General features: G+C 50.6%; 1 protein-coding gene across 7 annotated transcripts in view; it reads right to left on the bottom strand.

Moving 5' to 3' along the window:
- The window catches only part of TPST1 (tyrosylprotein sulfotransferase 1), a 45,307-nt gene extending 29,777 nt beyond the window's left edge, over positions 1-15,530 (bottom strand). For 3 of the 7 annotated variants that reach the window (XM_038759632.1, XM_038759637.1, XM_038759631.1), the window contains exons 1-4: positions 13,042-13,159; positions 7,583-7,693; positions 2,210-2,343; positions 1,720-1,771 (exon numbers count right to left, since the gene is read on the bottom strand). The gene's annotated coding sequence lies outside the window, so the exon portion shown is untranslated. Of the gene's footprint in view, positions 1-1,719; positions 1,772-2,209; positions 2,344-5,115; positions 5,170-7,582; positions 7,694-13,041; positions 13,160-15,473 lie in introns of those variants that run through there. The other 4 variants (XM_038759634.1, XM_038759633.1, XM_038759635.1 and 1 more) reach the window with 4 other exon arrangements.
- Positions 15,531-18,766: the final 3,236 nt, after the last annotated feature.

An 18,766-nucleotide genomic window follows, 5' to 3' on the forward strand; every position in this document is an offset into this window, starting at 1 on the left:
GAAAAGCCCGGGCCTAGGGGTCGGAAGGCCTGGGTTCGAATCCCGGCTCCGCCGCTTACCTGCTGGGTGACCTTGGGCGAGTCAGTTCACATCTCTGGACCTCGGTTTCCTCACCTGGAAAATGGGCATCCCTCATCCGTTCTCCTAACTAGTTAGACATGGGAGGCCCGTGTGGGACAGCGACTGTGTCCGGCCAGCTTGACTGGAACCCGCCCCAGCGTTCAGTATGCAATCGGCCCTAAATCGATACCACAAGCACTCGGTTCATTCACCTGGGTAGAGGGAAGCGCTTAACGTGGTATTTGGAAACCACTCTAGTGCTTAGTACAGTGCTTGGCACGCGGTCGGCACTTAACCAACACCACAATTATGATGTATTCATTCACTTTGGTATTGGGAAGTGCTTATCATGGGCTGGAGTGGACCCAACACAAGAAGATAGCCATTGTGGGCAGGGAATGAGCCTGTTATACTGTTGTGTTGGACTCTCCGAAGCACTTAGCACGGCACAGTAAGTGCTCAATAAGTACAACTGATCGACTGACGCGGCTCCTGTCCCCGACGGAGCTCACAGTCTCAGAATGGGGGCGAGCAGGTGGCTCATCCCACAGTACTAGCGAGGAAATCGAGGTCCAAGACGGTCAGATGGCTTGCCCGAGGCCATGTAACCGGCCAACGACAAGTAGCGTGGCCAAGTGGATGAAGCACGGGCCTCGGGGGGTGGTAGGATCTACGCTCTAATCCTGGCTCGGTTACTTGTCTGCTGGGGGGGACCTTGGATGAGTCATTTTACTTCTCCAGGCCTCAGTTCCCTCATCTGTAAAAGGGGGATGAAGACTGTGAGCTCCACGTGGGACAGGGACTGTGTCCAACCTGAATACCTTGCGTCTACCCTAGTGCTTAGAATGGTGCCTGGCACATAGTAAGCGCTTAACAAATACCACTGGGGGGGGAAAAAACAACGAACCTGGCAGGCCTGGGATCAACACCCTTCCCACTAGGCCAAACTGTCTCCCCTGTCTCCGGCCTACCCCCGGTACACTTTGATTGGCAAGGAATTGGATTTCTTTACGGGGTGATTCCTGGACCGCAACCCATTAGCTTCAGAAACAAAGCGTTTTTTCAGTCACAACCCGTTCAGGTGGCAACTCTGGAGCTGAGTGCCAATCTCCCTGAGGGGGGAAAAAAAAATAAACCACCACAGCTCCAGGCTAGACAAGTTACCGCCCAGGCCAAGACAACACTTTAAGAAAACACAAATGGGGAAATTGACAATTTCTGCGAAGTCCAACTGCGGGCAATGGTTCAAGTGTTTCTTTCCACTGTTTAGGACGAAATAGTAGCGGCAGTATTAGTATTAGACTGTGAGCCCATTGTTGGGTAGGGACCGTCTCTATATGTTGCTAACTTGTACTTCCCAAGCGCTTAGTACAGTGCTCTGTGTGGCGCTCAATAAATAAGATTGAATAAATGAATGAATATTAATAATGTTAATGGTGCTTACTGAGCGTCCTCACGGCACTTGGTAAAATAGCACTAGTCTCTCCCACTAGACTGTAAGCTCGTTGTGGGCCGGGATCATGTCTACCAACTCTGTTGTGTTGTACTCTTCCGAGCGCTTAGTACAGTGCTCTGCACACAGTAAGGCCTCAATAAATACCACCGTTTGATTGACTGATTCAACGAGACGTAGGTTCTCACCCCAGCTCTGCCCCTTACCTGCTGGGTGATCTTGGGCGAGTCGAACTTCTCCGGGCCTCAGTTTCCTCATCTGCAAAATGGGGATTAAGACTGTGAGCCCCACGTGGGACAGGGATTGGATCCATCCTAATTAGCTTGTACCTACCCCAGTGCTTAGTACAGTGCTTGGCACATAGTAAGCGCTTAACAAATACCATAACAAACTTCTCTGGGCCTCTGTTTCCTCCTCTGTCAAATGGGGGTGAACTACTGGTTCTTCCTCTCCAATTAGAGCCTCCTGTGGGACAGAGACCGTGTCCAACTTGATGATCCTGTAACTACCCCAGCACTTAGTACTGAGGTACAGAGGAGGTGCAGAGTAGGTGCGTAAAAATATCACTATAATAATTATTATTATTGCTAGGTTTAGAGGGGGAAGATTTAGCAGAAAGCAAAGGCTCTAGCCTTGCCCTCGAGGAGCTTGAAATACAATCTAATGAGGGAAACGCAAAGCATCCGCACCACGTACCCCTTAGAACTTATCCTAGTTGGACAATTCTGCTCGTGTTCATCGAGCCCTTCTTCAGATTCTCCGCTCTTCGGCTTGGGGACGACGTGGCTCCCTCCTCCTCTCACACAGTCGAGTCGCCGCTTTGCCGGGAACTAGAAACAAACCAGAGTTTATCCAGTTAAGATGGATTTGTGGTCCCAAAGTGCAAGGGGACTTTGTCAACATTCTTCATTTCAGATATGTGTGTGTGTGTTTGGGAGAGGGGGAGGGCCCTGTTGCTGCTATTATCTTTTTCACTGCTTTCCTAGAATCCCAGGGGCGGCATTGAGAGAAAATACTCATTGCGAGAGAGATGGCTCTGATCATAACCCCAATAAATCCATCTCCTTTGTCCGTGCTGCTTCTATAGTCGTACAAACCAGCCAGCAAGGGCCCGGGGCCAAGAAGAAATGGGATAAACCCTGTCTCTCCTTCTGGAGTCTCTCTAGCTAATTATTCACCAAACCTAGAGCCCATCAGAGATCCGGGTGGAATGGCCTGGAGCCAGCCAGTTTTTGCCCTTTCATCCCGGCGAGGCGGGAAGCTCCAGAGCGGACCGTGGCACTTGGCAGCATCATCAATCGTATTTATTGAGCACTTACTGGGTGCAGAGCACTGTACTAAGCGCTGGATAGGGCCCGGGCCTGGGAGTCGGAAAGACCCGGGTTCTAATCCCAGCTTTGCCAATTTTCTGCTGTGTAACCATGGACGAGTCACTTCACTTCTCTGGGCATCAGTGACCTCGTTCGTAAAATGGGGATTAAGCCCCATGTGGGACATGGATTGGGTCTAACCTGATTAGCTGGGATCTATCCCAGCGCTTAGTACAGTGCCTGGCACACAGTCGGCGTTTAACAAACACCACTAAAACAAACAAAAACTAGTCCAGCAAACCTTTCCTTGGTCTGTAAAGGTTCTGGATTAGCTGCAAGGCTGCTCTTTGGTCATCCTTATATACCAAGTGTGGTGTTGGGTAGGGACTGTCTCTATATGTTGCCAACTTGTACTTCCCAAGCACTTAGTACAGTGCTCTGCACACAGTAAGCGCTCAATAAATACGATTGATGATGATGATGATGATGTCCCAAAAAAATGGCCACGACCACACTAGTCTTCGAAGTGCGGAGTCAACTCGAGTGGCCTTGTGGAAAGAGCCCGGGCCGGGGAATCAGAGGACCTGGGTTCTAATCTCGACTCCACCACGTGCCTGCTGTGTGACTTCGGGCAACTCACCTCACTCCCCTGTGCCCTGCTTTCCTCATCTGTAAAATGGGGATTAAATGCCTGTTTTCTCTCCTAATTAGACTGTGAGCTCGATGAGGGATAGTGACCGTGTCCAACCTGATGATCTTTTATCTACCCCAGTGCTCTGCTCAGTGATTGCCACCTAGAAAGTGCTTCACAAATGTAAGAATTATATTTTTTTTAATTATTACTAAGATCTGCGGTGTCCAGAATCGGTGACGCTTTGGCTCATCTCCCCTTAAAACTTTGCAACCAGGCTTCCTCCTCAAAGTAGCAGGACCTAGTGGAAAGAGGCCAGGCTTGGGAGTCAGAGGACCTGGTTCTAATCCTGGCTCTGCCACTTATATGCTGTGTGACATTGGGCAACTCACTTCACTTCTCTGGGTCTCATTTCTCCTTTTCTCCCTCCTACTTAGACTGTGAGCCCCAGGTGGGACAGGGCCTGTGACCAATCTAATTCGCTTGTATCTACCCCAGTGCTTAGAAGCGTGTTTGCCACATAGTAAGCATTTAACAAATACCATAAAAAAAAAGAATCTCAAGGTCAGATGAGGGCCACACAAAAGCTCCTGAATTCTTACAACCTCTGACTAGATTCACCCTCCTTTTTCAGAGTCAGCTTTACCGATTCCAAATCCCAACAAGTTCCCTCTTCCCCTGAAGGCGAGGCAACCTGCACTTAATGAAAACTGTTTCTTTGACAATTAAAAAAAAAAAATCTGAATCTCCTCTCTGCAAGCCAAGATATGAAATTGCAAAATGAAACACAGCGCTGGAAGGATGATGAGACCAATATGGAATATGGTTTCTCCAGATGAAATCCTCCTCAGACGGTTCTGGCCCTGAAGCTCTCCTTGTATTGTTCAGCCCACGACTCCCCATTCCTCAAGAAGTTCCAGTGGTTGTCCGTCCGCCTCCGCAACAAACAAACCCCTCACCACTGGCTTCAAAGCCCTCAATCCTCCTGCCCCCTCCTCCCTCACCTCGCTGCTCTCCTACTCCAACCCAGCCTACCCACTTTATTCTTCTGATGCCAACCTTCTCACTCTACCTCGATCTCGTCTACAACGCTTCCGAACCCTCATCCATGTTCTGCCTCCGTCCTGGAACGCCCTCCCCCTTTGTGTCCGATAGACGTTCACTCTTCCCCACATTAAAAGCCTTAATAAAAAGGCCTCCAAGAGGCCTTCCCCGACTAAGCCCACATTTCCTCTTCTCCCACTCCCTTCTGCGTTGCCCTTGCAACTGATCCCTTTATTCATCTTTCCCTCAGCCCCACAGCACCTAGTAGTTGATTTACTTCTATTAATGCCTGTCTTTGACTCTAGCCTGTTAGCCCATAGTAGACAGGGAACGTGTCTACCAACTCTGCTATACTGTACTCTCCCAAGAGCTTAGTTCAGTGCTCTACATGTGAAAGCGCTCGATAAATACCTTCAGCGTGTCACTTAACTTCTCTGTGCCTCAGTAACCTCATCTGTAAAATGGGGATTAATGCTGTGAGCCCCATGGGGGACACGGACTGTGTCCAACCTGATTAGCTTGCATCTCCCCCAGTACTTAGAACAGTGCTTGGCACCTAGTAAGCAATTAACAAATACCATCATTAATCAATTGATCCGTTTCCCCAAAACACACACCTCAACTCGCTGACAGCTCCGGCATCTCTGAGCCAAGTGTCTTGACTCTTTCCTAATACGACAAAATGAAATTAAGAAGGAGGCTTTGGGGATGGCATAAAGGTGACTCAACCTCCCTGCAGATGGAAGATTGACCTGGGGCTCCAGAGGAGAAGCAGTGTGCAGTGGAGCGATGAATCAGGGTGACCAGTCACCCGGTATTGGGAGGATTTGCGCCTCCTTTTTGGTCCACCACCAGATGCCTTTATGTCCGGCGTTTTTCACCTCAACCCCCTTGGTTCTCGCGGCCGAGTGCCAAAGCCCGGAAAGAGGGGGGAAGGAGGCATGTTTTCAGGGAGCTGGGAGCCGAGTGCCATGGCTCTGGAATCCACCAGTGGTGTTAACTGAGCGCTCGCAGCGTGCGGAGTAACTCTGCTAAGCACTGGGGAGAGGGCGGTAGAGCAGGCAGGAGAAGGGTCATCAGTCAGTCAGTCGTATTCACTGAGCATTTACTGTGTGCAAAGCACTGTACTGAGCACTTGGGGGAATACAATATAACAGAGTTGTTAGCCATATTCCCTACCCACAACGAGTTAACAGCCTAGAGGGGAGACAAACATTCCTATGAGTAAATAAATGACCATATGGACGACATAAGTGCTGTGGGGCTGAGGGAGAGATGAATAAAAGGGACAAATCCAAGTGCAAGGGTAACACAGAAGGGAGTGGGAGAAGAGGAAATGAGGGCTTAGTCGGGGAAGACCTCTTGGAGGAGGCGTGCTTCTTCCCTTTCCTCTGCCTCACTCAATCTCCATTTTGTACACAGCTGGGAAAAATCAAAAGCCCTTCAGAACTGACAGCAAACCAACAAGATCACTTGAAGGCAGAGAGGAAAAATACACTGAGAGATACAGTCTGCCAGAGTCATAACTCATTTCATTATGGATAATTACAGGGGGATGAGTCTAACAGTGAATTCCATTTGTGATTGAGATTTCATAATGCAAGTTCTAAGAGGCATGAGAGCAATCACCACAATCCACACGGAAACCATCCTGAAAAACAACATCTTCCTCACAGTTCCCTCCTCTCCCGGATAACGACGCTGTGCCTCTTCCCATACAGACCAGGCTTTTTCTACAGGAGTTTAGTTCTCCCATGCCGCAGGACCGATCTAACAGCCATCTCTAGCAGTCGATCAAACGGTGGTGCTCAGTGAGCGCTTACTGTCCTAAACGCTTGGGAGAGTCCCAAAAACAGGGTTGGTAGCCAAGGTTCCTGCCCACAACGAGCTTACCGTCCAGTATGTAGCACTTAGACTTATTTACACTCTTCTTCAACAGCACTCGTCGGCATGACCCAATGCTCCACTGGTTTATTCGGATTAACCCACTGGTAAATATTTCCACCTCCTCCCGTAAGAGTAAGCTCCTCGTGGGCAGCGGATGTGCCTTGTGCATCTGAAGGCTTTTCCTCGGTCCTTAGTACAGTGTTGGGGGCGCTTAATACCCACGGCTGTTGTTGCCAATACCCACGGCTGCTGTTGCCAGCAGAAGTGACCCGACAGACATGGGTTCTAATCCCGGCTCTGCCGTTTGTCTGCTGTGTGACCTTGGGTGAGTCACTTCACTTCTCTGTGCCTCGGTTACTTCAACTGTAAAATGGGGATTAAGACTGTGAGCCCCATGTGGGACAGGGACTGCGTCCAACCCAATTACCTTGTATCTACCTCAGTGCTTAGTACAGTACCTGGCACATAGTAAGTGCTTAACAAATACTTAACAAGTGCTTAACAAATAGGCCTTCCCAGACTGAGCCCCCTCCGTCCTTCCCCCCCTCCTCCCCATCCCCCCCCACCTTACCTCCTTCCCCTCCCCACAGCACCTGTATACATGTATATGTGTTTGTACATATTTATTACTCTATTTATTTACTTTACTTGTACATATTTATTACTCTATTTATTTACTTTACTTGTACATATTTATTCTATTTATTTTATTTTGTTAATATGTTTTGTTTTGTTTGTCTGTCTCCCCCTTCTAGACTGTGAGCCCACTGCTGGGTAGGAACCATCTCTCTATGTTGCCAACTTGGACTTCCCAAGCGCTTAGTACAGTGCTCTGCACACAGTAAGCGCTCAATAAATACGACTGACTGAATGAATGAATGAAATACCACAGTTATTATTACTATTTTTCAGGAATACCAGAATTATCATTCATGAATAATTGTGGTATTTGCTAAGTCCTATGTGCTAGGCACTGTACTAACAGCTGAGGGGTGGATACAAGCAAATCAAGTTGGCTGTAGTCCCTGTCCCACATGGGGGCTTGCAGTCTCAATCCCCATTTTACACATGAATCCCCATTTTACAGCTTGGGAGAATACAACAATAAACAGTGACATTCCCAGCCCACAACGACCTTACAGTCTAGAGGACACAAACACACCTACACGCACACGCACGCATGCACACATATCAGACCTGGCTGCTTCTCACTGCGTGTGTAGGCAGGGTTCCCACAGGTTCAGTCCTAGCTCTTCCAACATCCAACAGCATGAAGTGCTTTCCCAACGATTCCACAGCCAGACTTCTCTGGGAAAAAGAGCAACTGATGAACAGATGCAGAGACGAGAGAAAACTCTACCGCAAATATCATTTAATAATGACAGAATGGTAAGGATGACAGGAGCGACTATAGGCAAGCGGTTCCTAATTACTCTCAAGATGACAGATACCCACCCAAACCCCTCCTCACCACAGCAGTGCCCTTTTTGCTCTATTCCAACTGCACACATTCCTCTGTCCAATTATCTTGTGGCCGGAAAGGAGTCACCCCATCCGTGGGTCAGTTTTAGCTTATCTTTCTCCAAAATGGCTAACCGTTAAAAATGTTTGACTTTTTTTTTCCAACAGGAGTCTTGTCTTACAGTCAACTCATCACAAGAGTACTACCACATGAGGTTTTTGTTTTGTTTTTAAAGAAAATGAGACGATGAACCAATCATTTAAGATTTTTTTTAAATAAGGGATTTCCATGAAGCATATCTTGGAATTCCCGAATTGACTTCTAACCTCCTGAATGTACAGCCCCCACCCCCGCCGCAACTGCTACTTCAGCACTTCTGTGCCACTTAAGAAGTTAAGAACTCACAACCCAACCTAGCACTTAAGCACGTATATATTCGATCACTTCCTCGGCCTGTAGTTTATTTTAGTATCTGTCCCCTCTGCTAGACTGGAAACTCCTTGAGGGCATGAAACGTGTCCACTACCGCTTCTTCTTAGATACCGTTGAGTCGTTTCCGATTAGTAGCGACTCTATGGTTCTTTTTCTAGTAATTCTACTAATTAGTATTATTATTCACATTTGTTGTTTATTTATACTTCTTTACTATTTATATCGTTATTGTATTTGTTATATTTGTTGATACTCTGTATCAAGCACCGTTCTGAGCGCTGGGGTAGATACAAGTTCATGGGATCAGAAACAGTCCCTGTTCCTCACTCTAAATAGGAGGGAGAACTAGGATTTCATTCCCATTTTACAGTTGAGGAAACTGAGGCACATGACTCGCCCAAGCACTTTACGGTGCTCTGCACAAAGTAGGTGCTCAAAAAATGCTATTGATCGATTGCTTCCTGGCCATTTTTAATCACCAGAATCTGCCCGGTACCAAAATTAACAAATTGCGAAACAACCTCTCTGCCACTTTTATCAGGTTTATGTTGAAAACAATCAATCGATCGTATTTATTGAGCGCTTACTGTGTGGAGAGCACTGTACTAAGCACTCGGGGGAGTCCAATACAACAGAGTTGGTCGACACATTCCCTGCCCACATCGAGCTTCCAGTCTAAGACAGGACAGAGGTGGCAAGGTGGTGGAGTCTCTTGACCCCACCTCTCCTTCTAGTTATCCCCTATCTCCCTCCTACCCTTCCTTTCCAAACTCCCAGAACTCCGCTGCCTCGAATTCCTCAAAGCCAACTCTCTCCTTGACCCCCTCCAATCTGGCTTCAGTTCCCTCCACTCCACCGAAACTGCCATCTCAAAGGTCACCGATGACCTCCTTCTTGCCAAATTCAACGGCTCCTACTCTATCCTAATCCTCCTCGACCACTCAGCTGCCTTGGACGCTGTGGACAACCCCCTTCTCCTCAACAAAATATTTAACCTTGGCTTCGCAGACTCCGTCCTCTCCTGGTTCTCCTCTCATCTCTCCAGCGGTTTATTCTCAGTCTCCTTTGCGGGCTCCTCCTCCCCCTCCCATCCTCTTACTGTAGGGGGTTCCTCAGGGATCAGTTCTCGGTCCCCTTCTGTTCTCTATCTACACACACTCCCTTGGTGAACTCATTCGCTCCCACGGCTTCAACTATCATCTCTACGCTGATGACATCCAAATCTACATCTCCGCCCCTGCTCTCTCTCCCTCCTTCCCTCCAGGCTCATATCTCCTCCTGCCTTCAGGCCATCTCCATCTGGATGTCTGCCGCCATCTAAAACTCAATATGCCAAGACTGAACTCCTTATCTTCCCTCCCAAACCCTGCCCTCTCCCTGACTCTCCCCTCACTAAGGCACTACCGTCCTTCCCGTCTCACAAGCCCACAACCTTGGTGTCATTGTCGACTCCGCTCTCTCGTTCCCCCCACACATCCACTCCGTCACCAAAACCTGCCGCTCTCACCTCCGCAACACTGCCAAGATCCGCCCTTTCCTCTCCATCCAAACCGCTACCTTGCTGGTTCAATCTCTCATCCTATCCCGACTGGATTACTGCATCAGCCTCCTCTCTGATCTCCCATCCTCCTGTCTCTCCCTACTTCAGTCTATACTTCACGCTGCCGTCCGGATCATCTCTGTGCAGAAACGCTCTGGGCATGTTACTCTCCTCCTCAAAAATCTCCAGTGGCTGCCAGTCAACCTACGCATCAAGCAAAAGCTCCTGACTCTCAGCTTCAAGGTTCTCCATCCCCTCGCCCCCTTCTACCTCACCTCCCTTCTCTCCTTCTCCAGCCCAGCCCGCACCCTCCGCTCCTCTGCCACCGCTAACCTCCTCACTGGGCCTCATTCTCGTCTGTCCCGCCGTCGACCCCCAGCCCACATCCTTCCCCTGGCCCAGAATGTCTTCCCTCCACACATCCGCCAAGCTAGCTCTCTTCCTCCCTTCAGTGCCCTACTGAGAGCTCACCTCCTCCAGGAGGCCTTCCCAGACTGAGCCCCCTTTTTCCTCTCCTCCTCCCCATCCCCCCACCCTACCTCCTTCCCCTCCCCACAGCACTTGTACATATTTGTACAGATTTATTACTCCATTTATTTTACTTGTACATATTTACTAGTCTCGCCCTTCTAGACTGTGAGCCCGTTGTTGGGTAGGGACCGTCTCTATATGTTGCCGACTTGGACTTCCCAAGCGCTTAGTCCAGTGCTCTGCACCCAGTAAGCGCTCAATAAATACGATTGAATGAATGAATGAAAAGTGGGAGATCCGTCCTGTTCAACAGTCAAGAGAGGCACATCTGGGAGATGCCTGAAAATATTTACCAAACGATAACACCAGTTCCGAACTGCACATAAGCAGGCGCTCGCTCGACAAACACCGTGGATTGATCGCTTGATGGATTCTGGCCTGCCCTTAAACTCCCGGGGGAGGGCATGGATCGATCTCCCCGTTAATGCAGGGAGGGAACTAGGCCTTCTGTCAAGAGATAAGCGGGTCTGGAGGGGAAAGAGCAGAGCCAAAGGACGTGATCCCTAGCCAAGCTGATCACTTTGGCCACCATGGGGAGTCCTCCAAAGAGGGTTCCACCTGGCTTTCCCTAGCGGGAGCGACTCAGTGACTTTCTGGCTCTGGCAGAGCAGAGAGAGTTCCCTGACAGCCCAACTAATAAACACCGGAGAAGTATGCCCGAGACGCAACCTCGGCCCAGAGGGTAATTTAACAGATCTTCCTTCCCAGCAGAGAGCCGTTAAACACAACAGTCGGGCGAGGGATGCACATCGTGGGCTACAGAGCAAGACTCCCTGAGAGCTCTGACATTTCCAAAGCAGCAGTCAATCAATCCATCCGTGGCATTTGTTGAGAGGTCGCTGTGTGCCAGGCACCGGAATGAGCGCTTGGGAAAATACAATGTAACAGAGTTGGTGGACACATTCCCTGCCCACAAGGAGCTTACAGTCTACAGTAGGACCAAAACAACGTCAAATACACGACACCATTAAAGAAAACAGCAGTGGGGCTGCCCTTCAGACTTTCGATTTCCATAACACTGCAGATTTTTTATTTTTTTCGGTAAAATGAACGAGGAGAGGGAAAGGATTCATTTTAGCCAGATAAACCCTTCAGTCATCGCTAGCCAAGGCAGCCCGGTTCTGGCCCTGCCAGTGCCAAGCACACAGAGACTTGCCCGATAATGATTTGGATGTCAAGGAGGACAGGGATCGCGTCAGATCTGATGGGATTATACCTACCCCAGCGCTCAGTACAGTGGTCGACACTTAGTAAGCGCTTAATAACGCCTCCATTGTCAGCACCCCACAGAGGCGGCCCAGAGAAGAATGAAAGTGTTCAGCACAGGCCATGGGCCTGAACCGCAGAGGGAGGGTCGAAGGGAGAATGGAGGATGGGGGAGAAGGGAAAGGGGCGGAGGGGAAGACCTGGGGTGGCTGAGTAAGGGAGGAAAATGAGGGATGCGTGCAGAGTGGGGGGAGAGTGAGGTCAGCCGGCAAGAGGGAGGGAAGACAACTGAGGGGAGGGTGAGGTGCCAGGGAGGACTGAGGTCCAGGGGGCAGGACCCAACGGGGACAGAGGGGAAGAGCTGGGGTGGCTGAGTAAGGGAGGAAAATGAGGGGTGCGTGTGGAGGGTGGGGGGAGAGTGAGGGCAGCCGGCAAGAGGGAGGGAAGACAACTGGGGGGTTGGGGGGTGAGGTGCCAGGGGAACTGGGGACCAGGGGAGGGCAGGGAGGACTGAGGCTCAGGGGGCAGGACCCAACGGGGAAAGAGAGGAAGAGCTGGGGTGCCTGAGTAAGGGAAGAAAATGAGGGGTGCGTGGGGGGGGGGGTGAGAGTGAGGTCAGCCGGCAAGTGGGAGGGAAGACAACTGAGGAGAGGGTGAGGTGCCACCTTGGGAGAGCACTTAGAGAGAGTGAGGGTGAGGGGAGGGTGAGGACTGAGGCTCAGCGGGCTGGACCCAACGGGGACAGAGGGGAAGAGCTGGGGTGGCTGAGTAAGGGAGGAAAATGAGGGGTGCGTGTGGAGGGTGGGGGGAGGGTGAGATCAGCCGGCAAGAGGGAGGGAAGACAATTGGGGGGGGAGGTGAGGTGCCAGGGGAACTAGGGGCCAGGGGAGGGCAGGGAGGACTGAGGCTCAGGGGGCAGGACCCAACGGGGACAGAGGGGAAGAGCTGGGGTGGCTGAGGAAGGGAAGAAAATGAGCGGGGCGTGTGTGTGTGGTGGAGAGAGTGAAGTCAGCCGGCAAGAAGGAGGGAAGACAACGGGGGGCGGGGGTGAGATGCCAAGGGAACCGGGGGCCGGGGAGGGCAGGGAGGACTGAGGCTCAGTGGGCAGGACCCAACGGGGACAGAAGGGAAGAGCTGGGGTGGCTGAGTAAGGGAGGAAAATGAGGGGTGCGTGTGTGTGTGTGGTGGGGAGAGTGAAGTCAGCCGGCAAGAAGGAGGGAAGACAACTGGGGGGCGGGGGGTGAGATGCCAAGGGAACTGGGGGCCAGGGGAGGGCAGGGAGGACTGAATTGTGGTGGTGGTGGTGGGGGGTTAAGGTGCCAGGGGAACTAGGGGCCAGGGGAGGGCAGGGAGGACTGAGGCTCAGGGGGCAGGAACCAACGGGGCACAGAGGGGAAGCAGAGCCGGGAGGGGGCAGAGGCAGGGACAGGAGGTGGAGGAAGCAGGGCAGGGGAAGGGGGGAGCCAAGTAACGGGCGTCCCTCACCTGAGCGTCTGGCCGGGGACCCGCCCGCCTCTCGGCCCGGCATCGTGTGCGCCCGCTCCCAACCTCCCCGGGCCGGGCCGGACCGGACCGGACCGGACCGGACCGGACCGGACCGGACCGGACCGGACCGGACCGGGAGGACCGCCGGGCACAGGACAGGACAGGACAGGTCGAGGAGCGGCCGGCTCACCCGCTCTCCGGGCTCGCTCGCTCGCTCGCCAGCCCCCGACCGCTCTCCGCGCGCATGCGCGCCGCCGCTACCGCCCTGAAAATCTCAAACTCCAGCTCATTGGCTCAGCCGCGGCCCTGAGCCGGGATGTCTCGGCGCCGCTGATTGGCCCGCGGGCGTTCGCCAGCCGGCTGAGGGGGCAGGGCCTAGCCTGCCTCCTCTTTTAAGCATTCATTCATTCATTCATTCATTCATTCATTCATTCATTCATTCAATCGTATTTATTGAGCGCTTACTGTGTGCAGAGCCCCGGACTGGGGGCTTGGGAGAGGACGATACAACAATAAACAGAAACATTCACTGCCCACAGCGAGCTTACGGTCTAGAGGAGCCGATTCAGGCAGCTTCTCACAGCCCCCGTCCCATTTATTAATGATAATAATAATGATAATAATGATGGAATGTGTTATTAAGCGCTTACTATGTACGAAGCACTGTTCTAAGAGCTGCGGGGGGAGACAAGGTGATCAGGTGGTCCCACATGGGGCTCACAATCTTAATCCCCATTTTACAGATAAGGGAACTGAGGCTCAGAGAAGTTAAGTGACTTGCCCAAGCTCACACAGCAGACACGTGGCAGAGCCGGGATTCGAACCCATGACCTCTGACTCCCAAGCTCGGGCTCTTTCCACTGAGCCACGCTGATTCATTCGATCGTACTTATTGAGCGCTTTCTGTGTGCACAGCACTGGACTGAGCGCTTGGGAGAGGGCAATACAGCAATAAACAGAAACATTCCCTACCCACAACGAACTTACAGTCTAGAGGAGCCAATTCAGGCAGCCTTTCACAGCCCCCGCCCCATTTCTTCCTCACGGGAGTAGAGTCCTATTTTTTGAGCGCTGCAAGTCACTTCACTTCTCTGGGCCTCAGTTCCCTCATCTGTAAAATGAGGATTAAGACTGTGAGCACCCCGTGGGCCAACCTGATCACCTTGTAACCTCCCCAGTGCTTAGAACGGTGGTTTGCACATAGTAAGCACTTAATAAATGCCATCATTATTATTATCACTGTGTGCAAAGCTCCGTACTAAGCACTTGGGAGAGTACACTATAACAATAGATACATTCCCTGCCCTCAATGAGCTTTTAATGGTATTTGTTGAAGCTCCTACCATTTGCCAGGCATTGCACTAAGCGCTGAGGTAGATGAAACAAGCTAATCAGGTTGGACACAATCCACGCCCCAAATGGGGCTCACAGTCTTCATACCCATTTTCCAGATGAGGGAACTGAGGCCCAGAGAAGTGAAGTGATTTGCCTTAGAACAGTGCTCAGTGCTTAGAACAGTGCTTGGCACATAAGTAAGCGCTTAATAAATATCATCATTATTATTTGCCCAGGGTCATACAGCAGACCAGTGGTGGAGTCAGGATTAGAACCCAGGTCTTTGTGACTTCCAGATTATCCACTTTATCCACTAGGTCACACTCTGTCTTCACACTCCTTCTTCCTTCCTCTTTTCCTCCCTTACCTGACCCTCTTCTGCATCCCCCACACCCACTTCTCAGGACTGGATCGCTCTATAATTGTGGTATCAAGCTCATAGAGTGTGTCAAGTTGGGGGTACGTGCTGGGGTCGATACACTATAAGTGGATCAGACACAGTCCCTGTCCCACATGAGGCTCCCATCGAAGGAGGAGGGAGGACGGCTGTGGAATCCCCATTTTACAGATGAGGAAACTGAGGCACGGAAAAGCGATGCGACTTGCCCAATGTCATACACGGTCAGCTGTTTACAGCCAGCCATAAATGGTCCATCCCTACCTAAGAGTGAAGGGTGGCTGTCGGGATGACATAATCACGGGGAAGATTTCGTGGAGTTGGGTGGGTGTTCAAGTAGGTTCTGGTCATGAGGGGCGAAGCGGTGGGGCAGGTTTAGTCGGGGCGGACAGGTTGCCTGTGGCTCTTCCAGACTCAGTTGCAGATCTTAAGAATTTTGGATCCTCTCCTTGCAACTCCCTGGAAGGGGTGGAGAATCCCTGAGGGAGAAGGGGACAGGAGAAAGAGAGAGGGAAAAAGTGAGAGCAAGAGAGGAAGAAAGGTGGGGGAGAGGAAGAGGAAGACAGGTGAGGGAGAGAGCAAGAGAGAAGAAGAAAGGTGAAAGAGAGGAAGAAAGGTGAGGGAGGGATGGGAATCGCTCCCTTCCCTGTTCCCGGCTCGAGACTCTGGCCGACATCCTGGAGCCGGGCAGCCCACCTACCTGGCGATCCCGGCGCCCGCAGTGGAGCAGAAAGCACCAAGAAACCCCGGGCACCTCTTCTGAAGCCCGCAAGCTGGGCAGTGCTTTCCTGCCGGCGAAAGCAGAGAAATGATGACTTGGTTCCGAAGGGGAAAAGAAGATGATCTCTCTTCCAGCATCCCTCCCCTGGACCCAGGGGCCCAGCCAGGCCGGGCCCCTCCATCGGGCCACGTCACCATTCGAAAGGACATTCCAACGGCTACTTCCAGGTGGGCATTTTCCAACTGAATTCCAGCACCTTCTAAAAATACCTATGGACCGTTGTGACTGCGGGATTGTTGGAGTGCTCTGGCAGCTGCCAACAGAAGGGGAGGGGCCAGAGGTCCTGCTGATCCCAGTGCTCTCCCTCTGGAGCCACTGCCCCCCCACCCCCCCGTGCCCCCTGTGCCCCCTGCCACCCCTGGAGGCTGATGCCGCTTGGACCAAGAGGGGACTGCAGAGGCCTCATCCTCAATTATCCCTCTAGGCCGTAAGCTCCCTCTAGACTGTAAGCTCGTGTGAGCAGGGAATGTGTCTATTTATTGTTGCATTGTCCTCTCCCAAGCGCTTACTACAGTGCTCTGCGCACAGTAAGCGCTCAATAAATACGATTGAATGAACGAATCCCTGTCTAGGTGCAGTTTGGACAGAAGCTGCAGGGTGAATGGCCCAAGGGTCCTCATCTTCTCTGGGGAGAAACCAAGAGGGTGTTTGCCACAGCAGGAGGGAGTTAGGGTAGACGCAAGGAAGAACTGCCAGGGATGAGCTCTCCCACTGATTATGCAGTGAGGGGGATAGGCAATGAGGGGGCTTTCAGAGAGGGAAAGGGAATATGATCGCTGAGGATAAGTAGATCTGCTTTCTCTTCCTGGGACTGCTGCTGCCCAGCCTCGACCACTCTAATTTCAGCTCTGCCTCTGGTCTGCTGTGTGACTTTAGGCAAATCACTTACCCTGTCTGGGCCCCAGTTTCCTCTTCCATAAAATGGGGAAAAGGTCACCATTCTCTTATCCTATTAGACTTTGAGCCTCAAGTGAGATGGGGAATGTGTCCAATCTAATTATCCAGGATCTACCCCAGTTCTTTTTTTTTAGTGGTTGGTAAGAGTTTACTATGTCCCAGACACTGTATTAAGCACTGGAGTAGATAGATTGTAAGCTTGTTGGGGGCAGGGAGCATGTCTACAAACTCTTAGTAAAGTGCTTTGCACACGGTAAGCGTTCAATAAATACAATTGAATGAATGAACTCATACTCTTGCTAGCACAGAATGCTCTGCACAAAGTAAGCACTCAATAAATACCATTGATGATGATGATGATGATGATACAAGCTAATCAGGTTGGACACAGTCCCTGTCCCACATGAGGCCCACAGTTCTTAGCATGTAGTAAGCGCGTCACAATTGATAGAAATTAGCCCTTGATCATGATTTTTTAAATGGTATCTTTTAAGAGCTCACTATGTGCCCGGCACTGTACTAAGCACTGGAGTAGATAGAAGATCATTAGGTTGGACACAGTCCCTGTCCCATATGGGCTCACAGTCTTTATCCCCATTTTACAGATGAGGTAACGGGCACAGAGAAGTTAAGCGATTCACACAAGGTCACACAGCAGACAAGTGGTGGAGGCAGGATTAGAACTCAGGTCCCTCTGAATCCCAGGGCCCTGTTCTATCCAGTAAGCCACGCTGCCCACACGGTCTCTCTTCTACCTTCTAGGCTCCGGCATCAGAGCCCCAGGAGAAGTGATCTTGGGTTGGAGCGGAGTGCTAGGTGGCCGGCTAATGTCGGGGGGCTGGGCTGGCATCCTGGAGTGCTCACGAAGCCGGCGGGGAGTCCCCTTGAGCCCCAGCTGGAGGGAACTCCTGGTCATCCTGAAAAACAGGCTGCCCTGCCAGGATCCAGCTGACTTAGCCTAAATTTCCATTTTCCCGCTCCAAGCCCAGGGCGGTCCCTCCACCCCCTGGCTCTCCCTGGGCTCCGGAGAACGCCAGAAGGGCGGGAGAGCTGGAGACTTGGATGTAGGCAGGAGGAGACGGGGTCCAGATGGTCCGGGAGTCCCCGGGGCCGGGGGGCGGTTCGATGATAATAATAATAATAATAACAATGGTACCTTTTAAGCAATTACTACGTCAAGCACTGTTCTAAGAACTGGGGTAGATACAAGTTAATCAGGTTAGACCCAGTCCCTGTCAATCAATCAATCAATCAATCGTATTTATGGAGCGCTTACTGTGTGCAAAGCACTGTACTAAGCGCTTGGGAAGTACAAGTTGGCAACATCTAGAGACGGTCCCTACCCAACAGTGGGCTCACAGTCTAAAAGGGGGAGACAGAGAACGAAACCAAACTAACAAAATAAAATAAATAGAATAGATATGTACAAGTAAAATAAATAAATAAATAAATAAATAGAGTAATAAATATGTACAAACATATATACAGGATATATACGTATATACAGGGCTGTATATATACTGTCCCACATAGGGCTCACAGTCTAAAAGGGGGAGACAGAGAACAAAACCAAACCAAACTAACAAAATAAAATAAATAGAATAGATATGTACAAGTAAAATAAATAAATAAATAAATGGAGTAATAAATATGTACAAACATATATACATATATATACATATATACAGGGCTGTATATATACTGTCCCACATAGGGATCATAGTCTTCATCCCCCTTTTACAGATGAGGTAATTGAGGGCCAGAGAAGTGAAATGACTTGCCCAAGGTCACACAGCAGACATGTGGCGGAGCTGGGATTAGAACCCTGGTCCTTCTGACTCCCAGGACCAGACTCTATCCACTAAAGCCACGTTGCTTCTCCTGTAAATGCACAATGTCTGCAAAAACCAATCACCCCGCTGACTTCACTGACCGGCGCCAGTGGGGACTTTTAGACCGGAAGCTGCTCGGGGGTAGGGATCACTTCTGCTCATGCTAGTGGGCTCACAATAATTATTATTTATTATAATAAATAATAACTTATTTATTTATTTATTTTTCTTGTACATATCTATTCTATTTATTTTATTTTGTTAGTATGTTTGGTTTTGTTCTCTGTCTCCCCCTTTTAGCCTGTGAGCCCACTGTTGGGTAGGGACTGTCTCTGTATGTTGCCAACTTGTACTTCCCAAGCGCTTAGTACAGTGCTCTGCACGCAGTAAGCGCTCAATAAATACGATTTATGATGATGATGAGTGCCTAGGATGATGCTCTGCACACGGTAGGTGATGAACAAGGTTCTTTCATTGATTGAT

Source organism: Tachyglossus aculeatus, chromosome 17 (genome assembly GCF_015852505.1).
Source record: "Tachyglossus aculeatus isolate mTacAcu1 chromosome 17, mTacAcu1.pri, whole genome shotgun sequence".
Taxonomy (NCBI): domain Eukaryota; kingdom Metazoa; phylum Chordata; class Mammalia; order Monotremata; family Tachyglossidae; genus Tachyglossus; species Tachyglossus aculeatus.